General features: G+C 39.1%; 1 protein-coding gene across 2 annotated transcripts in view; it reads left to right on the top strand.

Annotated features, from left to right (window-relative positions):
- The window catches only part of SND1 (staphylococcal nuclease and tudor domain containing 1), a 479,575-nt gene that overhangs the window by 102,829 nt on the left and 356,302 nt on the right, over positions 1–20,444 (top strand). The gene's annotated exons all lie outside the window — the stretch shown is intronic.

Consider the following 20,444-nt stretch of genomic DNA (forward strand, 5'->3'; position numbering starts at 1 on the left):
CTCTGACGCCCTGCATTGTGCTGTGCACGTTGGAGGGGTTAGGGAAACTGCTGCTGCAGTGGAATGAGAGGACTAATTGGGAAAACTTGTAGTCTAAAAAATGGCTCAATGCGGGAATGAAACATGGATTGATTGCCCAGCAATCTAATGATGCTTAGTGGCAGAACATTATCTTGGGTATAGTTCTGGTGTTATCTTGCACTTACCTCTGTGCAGTATGAAGACATTTAGTCATACATTTGCTCCTCTTGTGACCAGGCTAATGCTTCATGCCCACTGGCATTTTTTGGGATTTGCACATGCTAGTAAAACATTAATGTCCAATGCGTTCTGCAAGCATTCCTAGTGTCATTACTCATGCTTGGAGCCCAATCATTACCTATGGCAAAGGCAGAAAATAGAATAAGATGCCTTTTGAGAACCAGAATGCTAGTAAAAGGTAAGCTGGTATGGTGACATAATGGTTTCTGTTGTTAAAACATTTTAAATGCTTTTCTTTTCTCACATTAAAAGCATTGGTAAAGTGCATGGCAAAAAAAAAATCCAAAAACTTGAGTGAGCTTTTAACATCTGTTTCATGTGTCTGCATTCATCTTTACCCACTATTGAGTGTTCCCTAATCTACAGATGTTAGTGTTCCCGTGTCATGAATTTACAATGAACTTGTATGTACCCTTGTTCTTTTGCTCCTAATCTTGTCTCAGAGGATCAAAAGGGTGCCTGCATTGGTTGGTAGGCCTGCATTTGAAGCCTGTTTGAAAAGTTGATAACTAAAACGAAGGTCTTATTGAAGCGTGTTGCGTTAATGAAGACTAGTGAGCATTAGTCTTCCTATTGATGTAATTTGCATGACCTTATCAGAATAGTCTATTGTACGGATAATATATGTTTAACAGCAGAAAAAGATTGTGCTGTATTTTTAAGTTTGAAATGTGGCAGGTTTTGAAATCTGTGCTGGGAAGTTCACCACGAACTCCAATTTGCCATGTTTATGCGTTTTTGTTTTTTCTTTGTTTTTTTTGCATTTTTGTAAATAAGTAAAAAAATAAAATTTGTGAGCCAGTAGGATCACAAGCTGCATTCCTGTGAATATTGAAACTGTTCACAAGATGATGGCCACAGTTGGTAAATTTTTAGGAACATTGTTTTATATTCTGGAAGAGCAAAGGTTTCTGATATAGTGAACTATTCCTCGATGTAACATGTAAAAGTGACAATAGTAGCCCCTTTTGAACTGACGTGTGTGTGTGTATATATATGTATGTAGTTGTGGTGTGTGTGTGTGTATATGGTCTAATATATTTGTTTAATGTTAACATGCCATATGCAGGGAATGTTGGTCTTGTAGATTGATGTGCCAATGTTGAACCCACATAGAATAATTTGTTTGAAATTAAAACCTACCTAATAGCATATTCCTTTTCAAGATACTTAGTACATTTTAGGTCAAGTAACTTTTAGATACCTAAAGCGCATGTGATCTTTCCTCTAGCTGCGTGTTTTTAGCACTGCCTGCAATGTGTGAGGTTTGTTCTTCAGATGGCCCCCACTGCTTATTGTCAGCAGGTTTGAAATGCACAGTGCTAAAATCTTATGGAGCTTCATGTTTATAACCCACTGATGGCAGGTAGCTGGTAGTTACCAAAATGACCGAGGCATTGGCATTGCAACTCCCCACACTTGTGGACTAATCCTTTAGATTGTCCTAATATTATGACCTAGTGGCTGAAATGTCATGACCTATTCGGGAATAGTAACATCATGGAGTACAATCTTGTCAGTATGTGGTTTGTATTATAACTCGTATTATATAACTAGTGTTGAAAAGAGAATCCTGCCTTTAAAACAGTTTGCGTTGTGCTTTTGGTTAATGTTTTGTTGCTCTTGCACTGCTAAAGGGGAGTTCTTCATTGGCATCCATCACTGTGAATTGTGATCTAGTTGGCAGCTACACTTATTAAGATGGTTAGATCTTGATACTAAAGTGAAATCATATATAGCACTTGAAATATTGTCAGGTTTTTCTAGTTGGCCATCAGTTTCTCAAACTGTTTCCTTGCCTGTAGTACAATATTTGACAACTTAAAGTTCTTCACTTGTTTAGCTTAAACTCCCAACATGTCTTTGCCTAAAATTCCGCTCACTAAAGTTTAACTTCTAATAAGTTTGAAATTGTGGACAGTTCCAACAGTGCTGTACTTTATAGAGGTCAAAATCCTGATTATTTCCATGTCAATGCCCACAATGGCGTAATTCTCTACTGGAGGATAAAGGTTGTACACTTGCTGTGATGGGGTTAAATTGGTAACAAGTGTTAACGCTTTGGTTACATGTCACAAGCTTGTTTATCCTTTTCCAGATGGTGGATATGACCAGTGTGACAATTCTGCTCATATCAAGCACCCATTTTTAATTTGGTTTCTGTGCAGCCACTGCTCCTGGAAGCCTGAAGCCAGATGTGCCTAAACTAACAGATATGAAGTTTGACAGCTGCTGCCTAACATCTCCTTTCTCCTTCAGCCTTTTCCCCCTCTGAGTTAGATATGAACAATTCCCCCCCTGAAGGAGAGAAGCACACCCACTTTGTTTTACTAGTGACAGATATGAGTTGTCCAGCTAGGTCACTGTTGCCGACAATGTCAGTGCTGAGCCATCAAAAATCTTTTGGGTGTTTTTGGTATATGTTCAGTTTTCTGCAACTTTTAGTCTTAGAGGTTTAGTTTTCACCAAAAAGGTGTCTGAAACCTATTTTGCTTTAGCAACAACAAGAGTGATGAATATTTTGGGGCATATTCAATTGTCGGCGGAAACGGCAAAAATCTCGCGCTCCGCGCACTATTACCGTTATTACGGAAATAGTGCACGTAAAACCCGTTATTACGGTAGTTTTTTGCTGGATTTCAGCTCGCAGCTCCCTGAGCCACGAGCTGAAATCCAGCTAACGATTACCGTAATAACGCTAATAGTTTTAACGCGGCGCGAATACTCAATCAATTGAATATGCCCCTTTGATTGTCTGGGATTCTTGGTTTTGTGCCAAAGGTACACAATCTATAAATCGGAGCTTTGCAGGGCTGGTATATTTTAATCTAGTCCAATGTCCATTTTGGTCCCCTAAACATAGCTAAATATTCCCATTTTTAAATTACTTTTAATTTATCCCCGTCTTGATCATCAAAGTGTAGGAAGAATTAAGTAAATGAAAAAGGTGTATCATAAAAAAGCTAGACTTGTTTAATGTAAAAAAAAAATCAATTGGCTATAATGTGGGAACTTTTAGCAACTCATTTAAATTGCTATTGATTTAAACTTATAGCATGAATCTCCAGTCTTTTCTCTCCATACTTTGATTTTTTATAATCTTTTCCTGAATAGCTTAATCCCATGTAATGCAATACATTACGTCTCTATGCAATGTATCCTTTTAAACCAATCCTGTATGTTTAAAAGGCCACATACATGCTCATGGTAGTATGCTACAATTGTTCAACAAGATGACATAATTCAGGTGCTTGGGACAATTACTGCATCACATGGGCCTCTGTTATGGTCTGCCATATTAGCATGTACAAGGGCTCACTGTTATTTTTGGGGCTATTTGGTCCACATTTCATGGTTTCATTGAGTTATCTCATTTTACTGTGAACAAGTCAGTGCTGGGCCAATTTGGTCAAGAACTACTTTTAATCCACATGTGTTTCCGTAAGTGACATTCCAGAGGTTACCCAAACTAAATATAAGTTGAAAATGTTAATGTAATCTTCCCTGCCATTACATATATACATTTTTTTTATTTTTTTAAATATTTTAATTCTGCTGGTAATCGTCTGTGGAATTGATATGTACAGTGAGTGATCCTCAAAGCACTTCTAAGCAGTGTAAACTCTACATGTCTGTCTGATACTGTTTTTAACTGGTTCATATTCTGTAAGAAGATCTGCATGTTCTTTTCTGTAGATTATAGCTTTTAAGGCCTTGTGAAATCACTACAAATGTTGAAACAGTTGCCAATAAGCAGAGTTCTGCTGAACAAGCCTTTTCTTGAAATGTTCCCTGGAGTGTTACTGTAATGGCTCGTTCACATATACTCTTGGAAAATGGATTAAAACACATAAACTAACATGTGCTTTTTATGCATTATGCTTTTACCAATACAATGCATTCATGTGTGCTTTGCCGATTTAAGATCTTGTTTTACACATTTAAGGCAAAGTTCAGCTTAACTTTACCAATAGTTTTCCAGGCAGTTTAAGTTTTGTAGCTGAAGTTTATTTGTAACATAAGCGTTACTGTCTTAAGACTTGGAAATCATTTTAGTGGATTAATCAGTGATATTGTGTTTGGTTTAAAGTCACTGCCAAGCTGTGTTTTTTATTTTTTTCCTACCTGCTTCTTCCTGACAAAGAATTGCAGTACTAATTATTGCTGTTCATCTACTTTTACATGTGATAGTTGTAGTGCTTTTCACGTATATGAATGCCTAACACGAACGAACATTACACTACAGCGGCTGCTTTGCTGTTTATCTTTTCTTTTTGTGCTAACCTTTTCTGTACAGCCTGTAAAGATATTAGTGACTCCATTATACACTACATGGGCAAAATGAAGTGGACAGATTTCATTCCAAAACCATGGTCAATAGTATGGAAATGGTCTCTCTGCTGGAATAGCTTTCACTTTTCTGGGGAGGCTTTCTACTAGATTTTGGGACATGGTTGTTATGATTCAGATCCATTTGATTACAAGAGCATTAGTGAGGTTGAGGCCTGGCTCGCAGTCTGCGTTCCAATTCATCCCAAAGGTGTTCAGTGTGGTTGAGGTACAATGCCATGTGGGGTCGCTCAGCTTTGCAGTACAACCAATTGTACCGGTAAGTTTTGACTATGAAGACTGCGTGGGTGTATGTTTTTTTTATTTTATACAACTGAGTAATATGTGTTTGTAAAATGGCACCAATAAGGAGTGTCCACATACTTTGGCAATGTAGTATGTAAAACTCTATACATGCCACTTGTTTTCTTTGTTGACAAAAGTAAAGATGGTAAAATTAGTAATTTTATTGTAATGAGTTCAATGTCATCCAATCCTTCAGTAATATTATGCTCATTTAGACTGCTTCCTTTATTAATTAAATCTAATATTGAAACTTTTAAAGGACTCCACAAAAGTCAGCTTTCAGGTCATAAATCCGTTAAGCCTAACAGGCATGTTACTGAAGCTTTGTTAGTACTGTGCAATCGTGAGTGCTTATAAGATAAGTGATTCAGAGCATTTTTGTTTAGGTGTCTAGGCAACTAATCTCACAAGCTGTTGTGTGTGGTTTTTTGTTTTTTTTCTACTGCCACAGTACAACATGATAGGAAAGTGCTGCCTTTCCAAGTAGCTGTTTGGACTTTCAGCTTCATTTGACACTAGCAGAACCATTAATGGAATGTGTGAAGTCTCTTAGGTACACATCTAGGAAGTGCATCGGATGCACATATACATTGGTGCACTTTGATAATCTCCGCACTAGTTACACACCTATTCTCCAGATTTATGAGATGTCTGCAAACTTGCTTTCTAGGTTTGTGCGGACATTGTGAAAGGTGCACTGTACAACAGGTCAAATCAAGTCCAACCCAGCACTTTGGAAGCAACTGGTTCATTGACATATTTATCTTTTTCTCAACTTACCTTTTTTTTTTACTATTTTTATGGTGCCATCTACTTCCAGTTACAATATGCTTTTTTTTTTTATTTTTGCTAGGTGTCTTACACATTTTCCACCAAAATGCACCATAAAGGTGTCCCATAAAAATTGTCGAATGTGAGCCTAATCTCCAATTCTGAGCTGGTGCAAATATTTTTATGACCAGCTGAAAAGGATTTGCAGCACTCCTACGCTGTTATACTCCTTATCAGTGACCTCCATTGAGTGCAGTGGGTGAGGAGCTGAGTTATCTGCTAAAAGATGCTCCCTCTTCTACTAGTTTCAGGGTGAGATTTCAGGAGTTTTCTTTCCTATTGATTGCATCACATATTTTGGTTATCTGAATAGCAATTAAACAGGTTTTAGTACATTTTTGCAAGTATGGCGTTACCATTTTACATTGCACATTAAAGTACATCATTTAGATTGGCTATTTCAAAAATCAGAGGGTTTTTAGATGTCCATGGTATGAACCGCAACGTTTTTAAATGTTAAATGTGACTGATTTATACTGGCATAATTATAAGAGTTCTTTAGGGACCCATAACCAAATTATAGGACATAACTATATTCTGGTGTAGATATAATAGAGTATAGTTTTTTTCAGCAATGTGTGTAGTTTCCCAAGGACTCTATTAAATGTAGTTTCAAATTTGTAATGCTAAACGCCATTGCTGGGAAGGCAGGCAGAATTTATAATACGGATGTAAAATGGTTAAGAAAGGCACCTTGGGAGATGGAATCTGCTGTGTATTTTCTCTCTGCATCACTAATCAATAGAGCTCATTGATATACACTGTTGTACTGTATCTCCTCACCTTATACTGCATTCCTCATGGGCAGTTGGATTGCATTGATTAAATGAACAGATTTTGGCATAAAAAGAGACCAAATGATTTATCTCTGCTCCTTCTACTGTTTGAGAGTCTGTGATACCATAGACCACTTTTAACTTTGGTTTTCTTTTGATTGCTGTAAGATCTGCTGAGGTTTTACTAATCAATGAGTCAGTGGTTTTAAGATTTCAGCCCTAGACTGGCTTGTGCAGATAGCAGTATAGGATGGTATTGTGTGTTGTGGGGCACAAGCAGAGCGCAATCTGAGACCTTAATTTGACGACGATTTAGAACATTTCTTTTTGGACTAGTTTGTGGTTTAAAAATTGTGTATTAAATTGTATTTGCATTAATCAAGTTCAGCCTGATTTTAAGGCAGAATGATAGTCCAGGACATTTTTTCCTGTGATGTAAAGTCCATAACAAAAGCCTATAATTATCTATATGCCTTAAAGCCAACATTTTCCACCCCTCCACTCTCCATTAAATCTTGTAATGGGTCGTTTTAAAACTGTTTGTAGATGTACAAAAAGCTACTTATGAACCAGCAAGAGGGATTCACTTGTTTATCATGGTTTTTAATAGACGGAATAGTGCAAAATGTTTTCCTAGAGGTATAGACCACATTCAGCCTTAAGTAGCTGGTTACATGTAGTAATTTGTAATCTGAAAGATTCCTGTCTAGCCTTACAGAACTTATTACCTTCAATTTATAAGACTCCACAATAATAGAGGAAATGTTAAAGCTAGATGATAACTTGAATAAATATAAAGTCATAATGTTAAAGGAATTCCTTTTTGATTCAATCTTAGTGCAATAGTCAGTAAAATGATCGTGTAAAGGGCCCATTAGAGTCCAAGCAGAACATGATCCCGAGACCAACGTGCATAGAATGCCTTATTGTAGCCTGAAATCCCTAAACACTGAACAGATAGAGGACAGATTGGATGTGCTGTGGACATATGGTTAACACCTTCCCACGTGGCTGAGAAGAAAGAGTTGCTTGGAGGACAGTCACCCCTCCTCACCACCCCCTTAATTTGTCTGGAGCTGTCAGTCACGCTCTGATGTGTGGACATCTAGGGCAATGTGTGTCCCTCAGGCAGCCTGTGTACACTGTCATGAGCCGCATTCCGAAGGTCTCCAGTGACCTCTGAAGATAGAATATTCACTGCACATCTAATATAATTCTCTCATATGCTCTTGCAAAGTCCTATAAGGTATTTGAATGCTTTGCCATAGTACTCGCATATTACAATGTTTTTCTATTTTCTGGCAGACTTTCATTCAGGAACATTGTGTAATCGAATGCATTAGGGTTGTCAGTCTAGTTACGTTCCAAATGTCCGTACTGTAAAAGTCCTTTATCAGACACCATAAAAAAGGCTGTGTAATCATTTAGCTTATAGTGTGAGCTGATGCTGCATAATCGATCCCTATTTACCAACATTTTGCTTTTAGGTTACACTAGTAATGGTTGCCATACTAGCCTGTTTGTGTAAAATACAAGCCATGGGCTATATAAATATGCAAGCTTTTCATGTGTGTGGTCTGCTCAGGTGCATTGATGTGGATAGTAAGTCTGCTAATTCACAGCTAAATGGGGCTTCAATTTAGAGACTGCAATATAAACAAATTTGCGAAAGGAAAGGAGGTACATGATATAGTCATGAGCTGTGTAGTGCTTTCTAAGCACACTTTGTTCCATTCCTATATATATTTTCTTCTTTCGTGAGTGTGTACGTTTAAATGACGCTGCCCTGCGTGGTCTTAACTATATATTTTCCTGGTCTGTGCTTGGATATGTGTTGCCAAAAGGCAAACCTGTCACCATGTCCTCTAGTGTAATTGAAATGCCCTTGCTTAGGCCAATTTCCTTTACACATGGGTGGAAGAGGCCGGTCTTAGAGAGCCTCATGTACTGGATAAAGTGCTTTCACCTGGGAGAACGGGGTTCTGGGGCGACAGGTCTGCCATGTATATAACTTCCTATTCTATATAGCTTGTGATTCTTTGTCAGTATTCACTTGTATTTGACTAATGAATGAACTGCTGGCAAAATATTCCAATAACATAGAATGAAGGAATTGTTGACTTTCCTGATTTATTGATTGACTGTGACATGACAGCAAGTTATGAAAGCTGAGCCAGCACTGGTTCTCAACCCTCCTTTAAAGCTGCATTCCAAGATATGGTATTTCCTGGGCTCCCCTCATCATTGATTTATTTGTCTTAGCGGTATTGGTTGAATGCCGTGCCAAGCAAACAAGAAGTTGCAAGGCTTGCGTTGACTGTTTGACCCCTTACTCACATTCACCCATCAGACATTGAGAATGTGAACAAAAACATTTGCATGAAAAACTATTTTGGCATGATGTGTCTGAAGCAGCAGTCCCAGTTTCTCAGGCAGTTTTCACGAGCCTGGAAATAACTATGCTGTTTTTTTTTATAATATAAACCAATACTTTTATTTAGCAATCATGAATTAGAAACCTGAATGAAAGGCACGTTGATAAATAAGGTTATAATTACATTGAAGACCAGATTAAATACTTTAACAGATGGAAATGTGTAATGAGAAGTTTTATAGGATTAAAAATAAATGGAGGTGTGGAAGGGAGTTGCTGTGCCTAGAAAGTATCTCTTAAAGATTTCAGGGATATTGATATTTATAAAAGCTATAACTCAAGTGTTGGATAGTAAGACTGAAATGGATACTGTACAAGGGCAAGTCTGAAAGATGTATTGGATTAGGCTATAGATATATTGCCATTGGCCCAGATCTGGTGAAATTTTTCTTTATCATTCAAATAAGTAATCTCTTCCATAGGAGGATTAAAGAGCTAAGATTAGTGAAGACACTATGAGGCTCATTCATGCTTCCACTGCTATTTCCAAACTGGGCACAGAATGAGCGAAGATAATCTGAACCTTATTCCAGAAGGAAGATATCTTTGGACAGGTCCACCAGATATGAATAAATGTTCCTGTTTGACCAAAACCAATCAGCAGGCAGAGGAGGAGCTAGGGTATATTTTAGCTAGTTTGTAGGGTGTGATGTCTAAAACAGACTTCAAGCATTGTTTAGAGGCCTCCTCTGCCCTGTTCGTTTCCCAACAAACCTCCTCTGGGGGGGTGTCCCAGGTCCAGGACTATTTTCTCTAATGGGAGTGTTGGGAATATTCAAAATATTTTTGTTTGCAATCAGTATGTTAGGATTGAAGCTCTTCCTAGGAGAGTCCTAGAAGCATTTTATTTTTATTACAGGTATGTTGGGCCATGAAATAGAAATTATTAAAATATAAAACTTCCATACCCTTGAACTTGTGGAATTTGAATGTAATTTAAGTGCAAGCTCCTGTTGCCTATTACAGGTTCCAAAAATTCACACTGGATAAATCTGAAATTTTGTAGTTTATTGTCTTAAACATTTTTGCAAATTAAATTTTCCTATATTTATCCGCTTTATTCATTTTTTTTTTGAGTAGTGTCACTTGTGTTTAACAGCGATTCCAAAACGCACACAAATCTAACATATTGCTAGGTTTTATGGTATAGTTCCCTCTAAGGTATACCAACAAATATGCCAGTTAACACTGTTTATGGTCTCCTAAATGTGAATGGTCAAAAGGCCTATTATTGCTAATGTTTTCATACGGACATTATTCTGCCAGAGAATTTGAATCTTTTGCTGCCTTCTCACTCATACTCTGCCACAAGCAATTGTCATGGCTGTTCCATGCTTTATCCAATTTTTTTAAGCTGCAAACAAGATCAGATATATGAATCTAATGAATAACATTTCCCTCCTTATGTTATCCTGAAAATTGCAAATAACATTCTTGAAATCTTTTTGCTTACTAAAACAATATATCCCCAATATGAGATACATTGTTCGGAAGCCACAGTAGCATGCAGATTTCCTCTAAAATATAAGAGCACAACAAATAATTGAAACAGCAACACAAACATAGCCTCTGAACAAAAACCTAACAATAGTTGTGAAAACAATCTAAGTAACAATAAAGGCAATCGGACTACTGAAACGTAGGCTAATGATGTCAACCTTTTGTAAGATAATGACCAGTGTGGTGTGATGAAAAAGGATAGGGGAAAACAACAGGTGAGTAGGAAGAGGGAATGAGCCAGTTTGTGGCTTGTGTACCTTTTAAAAGGCTGTGGCTGACATGCCTTAAAGCTGGATCATGGAGTGCTCTGGACAAGGTTCAAAACTAAAAATAGACCAGTAACTGGTTGTGAAAGTTCCAAGGGCGCCAAGACTTTATGAAAGGATTCGGAGGAGTGCCTCTAAATGCTGGTAATGTATTCCATTTGATTTGTGTTCCAGATATGGTTGCACAACATTGTTCTGGTTGGAGGGTGACTTTTTCCACTAATCCACTATCTGGCACGTAGTCACAATAATGTCCTGAATTAGTTTGTTTTTTTAGTGACATTAAGGGAAGTAGGGTAAATTTTGGATTCTGTGGCATTGTTAAACTGGTGGTGATTTCCACAGCAGCTGAATTTTGAGTTAAGCTCTTTAGACAAGCAAGAAAGATCTCAGCTGGCTGCAATTTCTCCAGCATGCTTCTGACTGGTTTGGAAAAATGCTGTGGAGCTTGGTTGGGACATTCCATCTGAAAAGTAATTTATAGGCATTTTCTTTATAGGCATTCTCTTTGATATGGATGTTAATAGAGGATTTTACGTATTGCTGCATGTCAGACTATTATTTTGAATTCAAGGCTTTGCCGAAGTCTTGCAGTAGTCTAGCTTCATGTGGCTCTTTCTCACCATTTCAACTGTGGGTAGCTGTTTCTTGGTGTTTTTAACTAAAGTTTCATAATTGCATATACTGGTGGAATGATCCCTTCATAAAGGAGTCCAATCTCCCTAGAAAGCCTGAGGGAATACACCTGACCATTGGAGGTTATCAAAGAAAAAGTATACCTGCTTTGTACCATGTAGCCATTTGTGATTAGGTCTGGAGGGAAAGCAAGGTTGCCCCATAACTGAATTGTGAAGAGGGAGGTGGGGACAGGTTATACATCCTATTGCAATAGAACCAGATAGTGAAGGACTACCGGATAACTGCATGTGAACAGATTGCAGGAGATCTGAAGATGTGGGTTATCCAATCCAGAGCAAGGCACTAGTAGGGGTTGTGTCCTCTTGTTTACTTCCCCCCCCCCCCCCCCCCCCTCAAGGTTTGCATGTCCATGGTCTTCATGAACTGCTGAATGCATGCTTTCACCTATTGTGTATGGTCTTCATGAACTGCTGAATGCATGCTTTCACCTATTGTGTATGGTCTTCATGAACTGCTGAATGCATGCTTTCACCTATTGTGTATGGTCTTCATGAACTGCTGAATGCATGCTTTCACCTATTGTGTAAGCTAATAGTTTTACCAATATTTTATGGATTTCAGTGTTTTGTCCATGGACGTTTTCCTTAACCGTCCTACACAAATGATCTGGGCGCGTTGTCTATAGTAGTCTATATTACATGCTGACAACAGTCTGTAATGACTCTAGTATTACTGTTTGAAAGTGTAGAATATAAGTGCCCTTAAACTTAATATTCAGTATTGTTCTAGATTGATTAGCACCGCATTTATGCCCCAATATATAAGGAACAATGGAATGGGAGATCCTTGTTTGACAGCTTAATTTTTTGAAGAGACCTGAGGCTCCCACCTTACAGCAGCTCTGTCAGAAGTCTATTGTCAGTCTGAATATCTGTACAAGATTCAGCTGCAAGAAGTAAAAAGATATTGTTTTCTTTGCTTTGATATGTATGAGGAAATCCCCTCATTCCTTCTGAGTGTCGCTTCATATAAGTAGTTTATAAAAGTGTGTCAGTCAGCAGACTGTCAGTTTATTATCTGTGTAGATTAGCAGTATCAGAACGACTCCAGAAAACAAGATCACCTCTCTGCCCTGCCAGGCTCTTCATGAGATTGCTTCTCACTACTAGCTATCCTTGACAGGCTGTCTTCTATGAATGGTAGGAGGTACAGTTGCTTCTAGCAGTAATGTAGGTTAAGTAGAAAGGTGTCGGCGGCAAGAATGGCTAGAATAATGGGTTGTGTCCACCTGCTGGGAGAATTAATACCAGACCTATACTAGATGAGATGTGTACTAACCATTGTGCTAATTTGTACTAAATCGGTCAAACGCTTGCTTTCATTGTCTAACTTCAACCAGACTAAAGGTAAATACTGAATGGTTGCTATAGGTTTATTCTTTACTTGTAAGGCGCCACAAGGTTTCTGCAGCGCCATACACAATACAAACAAATACAAACAGTTGACCATACAGGGTAAAACAGTACAGAACAATAAAGTAAGACCAAAACTCCCAATAGGGAGGGCAAACAGACTGCAGGCACAAGGGGGAGACAGTGGATTGGATCACGCAACAGAGGAGCGTGTACAGGAACAGGGGAAGACAGGTGAGGAGAGGGTAAGGTGGATAACTGATAGCCTTTGCGAGGCAGATGCATTTTAAGTGCCAGTTTGAAGGTGCACAGATTAGGGTTCAGTCGCATGGAGTGTGGGAGTTCATTCCAGTGCAGGGGACAGGCCTGGAGAAATCTTGAATTGTGGGATGAGGTGTTCAGAGTGGAGGAGAGGCTACGGTCATTGTCTGATTGCAGAAAGGAATGGGAGGGAGTGTGAATGGGGAGGGCCTAGTAGTAGTAGGTGAGGAGTTTGAAAGGATTCTGTAGGAAAGGGGAGCCAGTGGAAGGTGAAGCAGAAGATGACGGGTGTGAAAGGAAGAAAAGTCTTGCAGCCATGTTGACTATAGAACGAAGTGGGGTAAGGTGGGAGTGGGGAAGGCCAGAGAGATTACAGTAATCAATACATGAAGTAATGAGTGCATAGGTAATGGTTTTGGTGGCATCCTGAGATGGGAAGGCCCGTATGCGTGGATGATGTGTAGTTGGAAGCGACAGGATTGAGCAAGTGAATGAATGTAGTGGGCAAGAGAGATGGCGGAGTCAAGGGTGATTCCCAGACAGCAGAGTTGGAGAACAGAAGAGATGGTAGTGTTAACAGTGATGGGTTTTTAGGAATGTTTATTTGAAGAAAATGTGAGATGATGGTGGAGAGGCAGTCAGATACCTGAGATGGGGGAGGGGGAACAGTGTAAGATGCAGAGTTGAATGTCGTCAGCATAAAGGTGGCACTGGAGACCAAAGGAAGCGATTAGATCACCCGGGGAGGTCGAGGGCCAAGTACTGAGCTCTGGGGGACTCTTACTGTGAGGGTGGAGTAGGGGGGCGGGGAGGGTGAACCAGAAGTGAATACAGAGGGGAGCGATTGGCAAGGTAAGAGGTGAACCATTCAAGGACAGAGCCAGAGAGGCCGAGAGAAAGATGGGTCTGCAACAGAAGGCAGGTGATTCACGGTGTCAGGCCACAGAGAGGTCCAGTAGGATGAGCAGAGAGAAGTGACTTGGTTTCATGCACCTTTGAACAATGTTCACCATATTTTGGTTAAATCCTGAAAGGTTTTAAAATTACTGAATTTTCACTGCTCAGAGAATTATTTGCCCTGTTTTTTGGCTGCAATTGTGCATGTTTTGGTGGTGGAATTTGGCTATTGTTGAGTGTCCTACCTCAACCACAACAGACTGATGTGACAGTCTTCCCAGTTTTTATTCATAGACTCGTAAATTCACATTTTGCCAATTTTAACTTAATGCACAATGGCATTCTGTGAAACAAAAGCGGGTCTTTTGTATGACTGGAACTTGACAAAATAGCCTACTTCACTGCACAGTTAAGCCGTGATATCACTTGCATCTAATGTTTGAGATTTGTATTCATTTGGTCCAAATCCATTAACCTGTGCACTTTATTATTTTTCTTTTTGCAGAATTACCTTCCCCTTGCTTTAGTATGTAGGTTTCCATCTAGGTAAGAGCATAGTAAAATGTAAACGTTAAGTTAGTATTAACATTCATAATAGTGTCTAAGTCTAACAAAGCAATGTGAATACAGGCCCCTGAAGTATGTTAACCCCTTTGCTTACATGCAGTGATATCTAGGAGATCATGTTTTCAGATTGTAGGATTGCTCATAGCTAGATTAATATTTTTCTAATTATCCTGCTTAGGCTATAATTCTGACAAATCATGCTTTTGAATAGAATAGCAAGCATTTTACACTTTTCCATGGCTTTACCAGCAGAGGGTACTGTTCCTTTGGAGACTGATTTAATTTATTTTACTTGAACTGAGTGAAGACCTGTGACATGGATCTACCTGCGTCTTTCACCCTGTGAAAACAATCCCTCAAAACAAAAAACTAAAGCAGATGTTGTACTACAATGAAAGCAATAATAATTCACATTGATTGTGATCTTGCTTTTTTTTTTGTTTATTAAATGGCCAAGGTTCCAAATCTAAAATCAGTGTTTTCAGTCCTTTCCTTGTCATATGGTACGAACGGGAAAATGAGCCACTTTTCTATATGGCACTGGAGAGCACAGCAGTGGAACAGTATTGTACCGTAACACAAGCTCACACAAAACCTGCTGTTTCATGAGCACAGCTGTATTCTTGAATTTTGGAAATGTCAAGTGTTTATTGTTTACTATAAAAACACATATGTACACGTACCTTGAAGCACTGATAGCAGTCATTCTGCTTCATAATACAAAGATAAAGTTTTGTACAACAAAATGTAACTTCAAGCTCTTCTGAATATCCTGCTGACAACCATGACAATTTGCCAATCTCTTGGTAAAGTTCTTTAAAGAACAATGTTATACAGTATGAAGAGTTGATTCATGCATTCAGGTATATTTTCCAGGAGATTTCTGATGTTTGCAGAGTGAAGCAGAATGTACACTTTGTATAAAAGAAGAAATGGCAGGATGAGTTGTTGCAGTCTGTTTTCTCTGTACCCCTGGTTCTCACCAGGCAGTAACTTTGCAAGGGTGATGCTATTTCTTTAGTGAGAATAACACAAGTGATCTTCATGATGACACGATTGTGAGCATGGCCATGCAGAGCTAGACCAAGAAGGACTCCGCACTCTAGCTGCACTTTCTATAGAACAGATAATGTTGTTCTTTCTAGTATAGAAAGATAAAAATCTTTCCATATTGACTTGTGGCTGTTGGTGTAATACCTGATGAATTACTGTAGATGCTAATGTGTGGTGACATGTTAACATTGCTGGACTTTCCTATAGTTTAAAGCAATGTGGGATATGTCCCATTGCAAATCTGTGTTTGTAAAATGTATGTAAATGGTCACATGTTCTATTCAAAATTTTAGTATTGCTTGCATACCCTTATAGTATATAGCAGTGATCGGCAATACCTCTGGATCTGTACTTTACCCTTAAACTTAGTTATATATTAAAACAATACATTTAATCAGACACCTATCTGTAATATAACAGGCATTTAAAACAAGCGTTACAAGCTATAACAAACCTGACAAAGCAGGAAGGAGCTGAGGGCCACATGAGACCCTGTGGCCCATCACTATCGGTTAATAATACAGGGTTTCCCAAACCCAGTCCTCAGGGCTCCCCAACAGTGCAGGTTTTCTGGATCACATGTGACATAATTAGGACCACCTGTGTGTCTGTTACAATGTGTCAGTCAGTAATGAATACACCTGTGCTCCAGCAAAGAGATAGGGAAAACCTGCACTGTTAGGGAGCCCTGAGGACTGGGTTTGGGAAACCCTGGTAGAATGTATACCACATAGCTTGCCCCCAAAATGTCCAATCTTTTTTTAAAATGCATAAAGGTCAGACCAACTTATCTGCTGGAATATATGGCCTGATTGGGTATAGATCCTGTTTACCTATTAGACTTGCGTGTGCGCGCACATTTTTAGTGTAATGTTGCATAAGGCTGTGGCTCGGAGCGTAAATAAATGGGGCAAATGAATGTTTTAACTTGAAACATTTAAGTGCTAGAAATCCTGTCCTAGAGCTCTTAAGTTTTTATTAACTTTATACCCACTATTAAATAACTTTTTTTTATTAATGTGACAGAGGTGGTTTTAAGTCTGAAATTGAAAATCCAAGTGATGTCTAAATATGTGATTAACAGGAGTTAAGTTTAAAAAAAAAATCACGGTTGCCACTGGATTAAACTGTTCTTTAAATTTGAGTTAATTTGTAAAATAAAAAAAATCTCTAGCCTTATTGCTACCTACAGGACACAACAGCAACATTATTGCATATTCTACTACCTCACCGTAGAGCAAACGGTGAAGCCTGATATGTTACTTTATCCCTTCATCACTTATAAAACATCTATATTTCCTTCCAACTCTGCATGAACCCTGTACAGCTTTGTATTCATGTGCACTCTGCTCCAGCTGCAGAATTATTCCCAGCATAATGACTGAGGCATACATATGGCAGCACTAATCTGCAGTATGAGTTTGGAGCTCTCTGGGTCCTTAAAACCACTTCAGTTGCTGTATATATCCTTCCGTTCAAGCTAATGACTCCTCAAACCTTTGCTAAGGGATCATGCTGATAAACAAGGCTAGCATTTTCTAGTAAATGTGTTGTGTTTAAAGCTGGAATGATCAAGCATGTCCCTATAGGACTTCATATTCTAAATGGGGGAGGGTGCATTTCTGCAGGTCTTCCATGTGATGTTTCTAATGCAAGACTGACTTGTAAAAGCTGTATTATAACCAGTCCAGTTGTGTTAATGTGGTCCATGAAGTTTTACTTCTGAAAATGTAAAGGTTGTATTCTGCCTTTATGCAAATGTTCAGGTATTGTACACAGAGCTGGATTAACATATTGCTCTTTCTGGGCTGTAGCCCAGGGGCCTCAGGCAGCCGGGGGGCCCTAATAAAGATTTTAACTTAATGCCGGCAATTGGATCCCATTCATTTAAGTTAGGGAGGCGCAGCTAACAGCAACTCTGATGCTGTTAGCTGCCTTGCTGCCAGTGTGGGCGCTGAGCGTAGCGTGCTACTTAGTGAAGAGGCCTCGTGAGACTGACATAGTCTCACGAGACTTCCTCACTGACCAGCACACTACGCACCTTGCCCTCACTGACAGCAGGGCAAGAAGAAAAAAGAGGCTGTCTGGAGCCTGAAGGCTGCAGCGAAGAGTACCAGGTAAGTTTCTATATATGGGGGAAGTGTAGGTGATACACTGGGGCTGAGGGGGACCTTTACAAATTACTGGAGGCCTCTTAGCCCAGGGACCCACATTGGCTTAATCCTGCCCTGATTGTACATTGCATGCTACAGCTTTTACTAAATAGATGGTCTACACTTAACCCTTGGTGCAAAAGCCAATAAATGCAATATGAAATTCTGCCTAATCATACATGACTTTTTAAAATGAACTTATTCGGGGCTCAGCTATGTGCTGCACCTAATTGAGTGAAATGTAGTTTATCCAACGTATGCGTCTGTTGACTGGCAGGACATAAGACGACGTAGCTGAACTGAAATGATGTACAGCCTTATTGCAGAAAATCAAATGACCCTTGCAGCACCTTATAGCTACAGAGACTTGTAAATGAAGTGGAAATATCTGTTTTGAAAGCCTAAATGCCTGTTTGTCACGTGTATTAATCGTCTTTTGCATTAAATAGCAGAGATTAATCATCTCCAATGTTCTTCTGTAAAGTGTGAAAATACAAGCTATTTAGCATTAATTAATTTTCATGCATTGACTTTTATGAGAAAATAGATAGCTCAACTGCAGCTAAAACATTTATAGTTTTTCTTGTTTTGGCACAAGAGCAAACGTTCAAACCGAGCTCTGACAAAGACATATGATATATGAAGCTGGTTTCCAGTGTTGCAGGAAGAATACAGTTAAGTTGCATGAAAATGCTGTCTTCCCTTCTGTGGGACCCCGCTCCTGTTCTCCCTGTGTTAATGGCTCGGAGCCAGCTTGTAATGCGCTCTTACCATGATGTAACAGTATCATCTTGCTCTGTTTCAAACCGTTTGTTTTCTCTGAATAAGAAATGTCCTGCAGGCACTTTTTCCCCTTCCTTTAAAGTTGTTGCTGTTTTTATTTATTAATCATACCGGCGGCTGAGACGATGCCATGAGTAGCAGCACAGAAAATAAAATGTGCTCTTTTCTGAAAATGTTTATGCTACTGCTCTAAGTAGCACAACACTGAGTGAAATGTAAGCGCTACTGCATGTGACATTCTTGTCTATTGTATGTAACGTTTGTCTTTCCATCAGCAGTATGACAATAGCTGGGAGCTCATAGGGTACCAATGACAAGTACAGCCTTAATTTCTGTCCTTAGAGTGAAAACGAATCCAATACTAGGTCACATTCCCCTGGATTCCCACCCAAGTACAGTCACATGGTTTGTGGTGCTAGTGCCTCTGCAGCTGGAAGTTCAGTGTTTCATGTTGCAAGATAATATCCATATACCAAAATCTGCTTTGTTTATTTCAGTGATACGGCTGGTTCTTTTATAATTCTATTTACTAGGGAAGTAATAAGAATAATACGTTGTATATATTGACTCTTTCCTATAGTTACATTTAATGCTCCCAATTAGTTTACATAAACCTGACATTACTAAGTTGGGAAAACACTGGACCTTTGTCTATCTACTGTGACCTTGTGCTCACTTGTACCCACAGGAGTTTGCAGGTCACTGCCTCACGCAATCCGTGCGCTCCGCTGCTGCGGGCACCTCTGTTTTCTCACTTCATGATTTTTATTTTGTTTCCTCTAAAGTTGGGCCATCCAGACATGGATGAGATGAAGATTGATATACAAAGAGCAGCCCTTTAAATATGCAAGCTTAAATCCCTCTGTGGGTTGTGTGTGACATGTAGAATGTTTCGGCCCACTTCTGTTGGGCTGCAGGTATTAAAACTAGAGATGAGCGGGCTCGGATTCCGCTAATCCGAGCCCACCCGAACAGTGCGGATCCGAACGGGATCCGAGCACTGTTCGGATATTTCCAGCGGGCAAAAAATTGAAAACGAGGCTCTGTCGTCCAAGTCTCGCATCGCATCTCGCGAGGGGTGGAAGGGAGGGCCCAGAACAATTCCATCTTGTACCTCTTTTTTTTGGCATTATGTGCTCAAGCTACCTCGGTGCAACCTTTTGGCCTAAAAACAATATTGTGAGGTGTTCAGAATAGACTGGAAATTAGTGGAAATGATTGTTATTGAATGTTATTGAGGTTAAGAATAGCGTAGGAGTGGGAAAAAAAAACACAAAACTGGTTTTTAGCACTTTTTATGCTTTTTTTTTTAAAAAATAAATCAGAGCCAAAACCTTTCGTCGGATGTTTTGGCAAAACAAATCAAAACCCAAAACACTAAAAGTGGCCGGTGCACACCCTTAATTAAAACGTTAAGGAAATAACTTTCTATTGAAGAGTGAAGGCAATTGACACAGAAGATACTTGACTTATTGCTTCAGGAATTCATTAGTTTTGGGCACCCAAAGCCTTAGGACATTTAATGACACATCTCTTCTATCTTTGGGAATTGCTCATTGAGCTCTGAAATTACCAACTCCCCCCTTTGTTCATGACTTTCACTGTGTAGCAAGTGTTTTTAACATCTGATGTAAAAGCCATGCCACTTTAGAAAGAGACATCATCTGGTAAGGTCATACAACCCCTAAAGAAATGCATATGTAAGACATAAAAACCTGAATTTGGTGATGGCATGTACTACTGAAACACTATTTACTAAAGATTGCCAAGAATCTAAATGTTGTTGGATTTATCTCCCCTATCAGGACACTTCACAAATAAATATCTAATTCTACAGTAGAGCATATTTCTGGTACTCTAGCTCTCTATTCTGCCCTCATGATTATGTATTTATCACCAAACATTATGTAGCTCTGTTCAGAGAATTTGTAGTAATTCACGTCAGTTCTAGTCCCATTGGAGCTTACATTCTAAAT

Source organism: Mixophyes fleayi, chromosome 4, assembly GCF_038048845.1.
Source record: "Mixophyes fleayi isolate aMixFle1 chromosome 4, aMixFle1.hap1, whole genome shotgun sequence".
NCBI lineage: Eukaryota > Metazoa > Chordata > Amphibia > Anura > Limnodynastidae > Mixophyes > Mixophyes fleayi.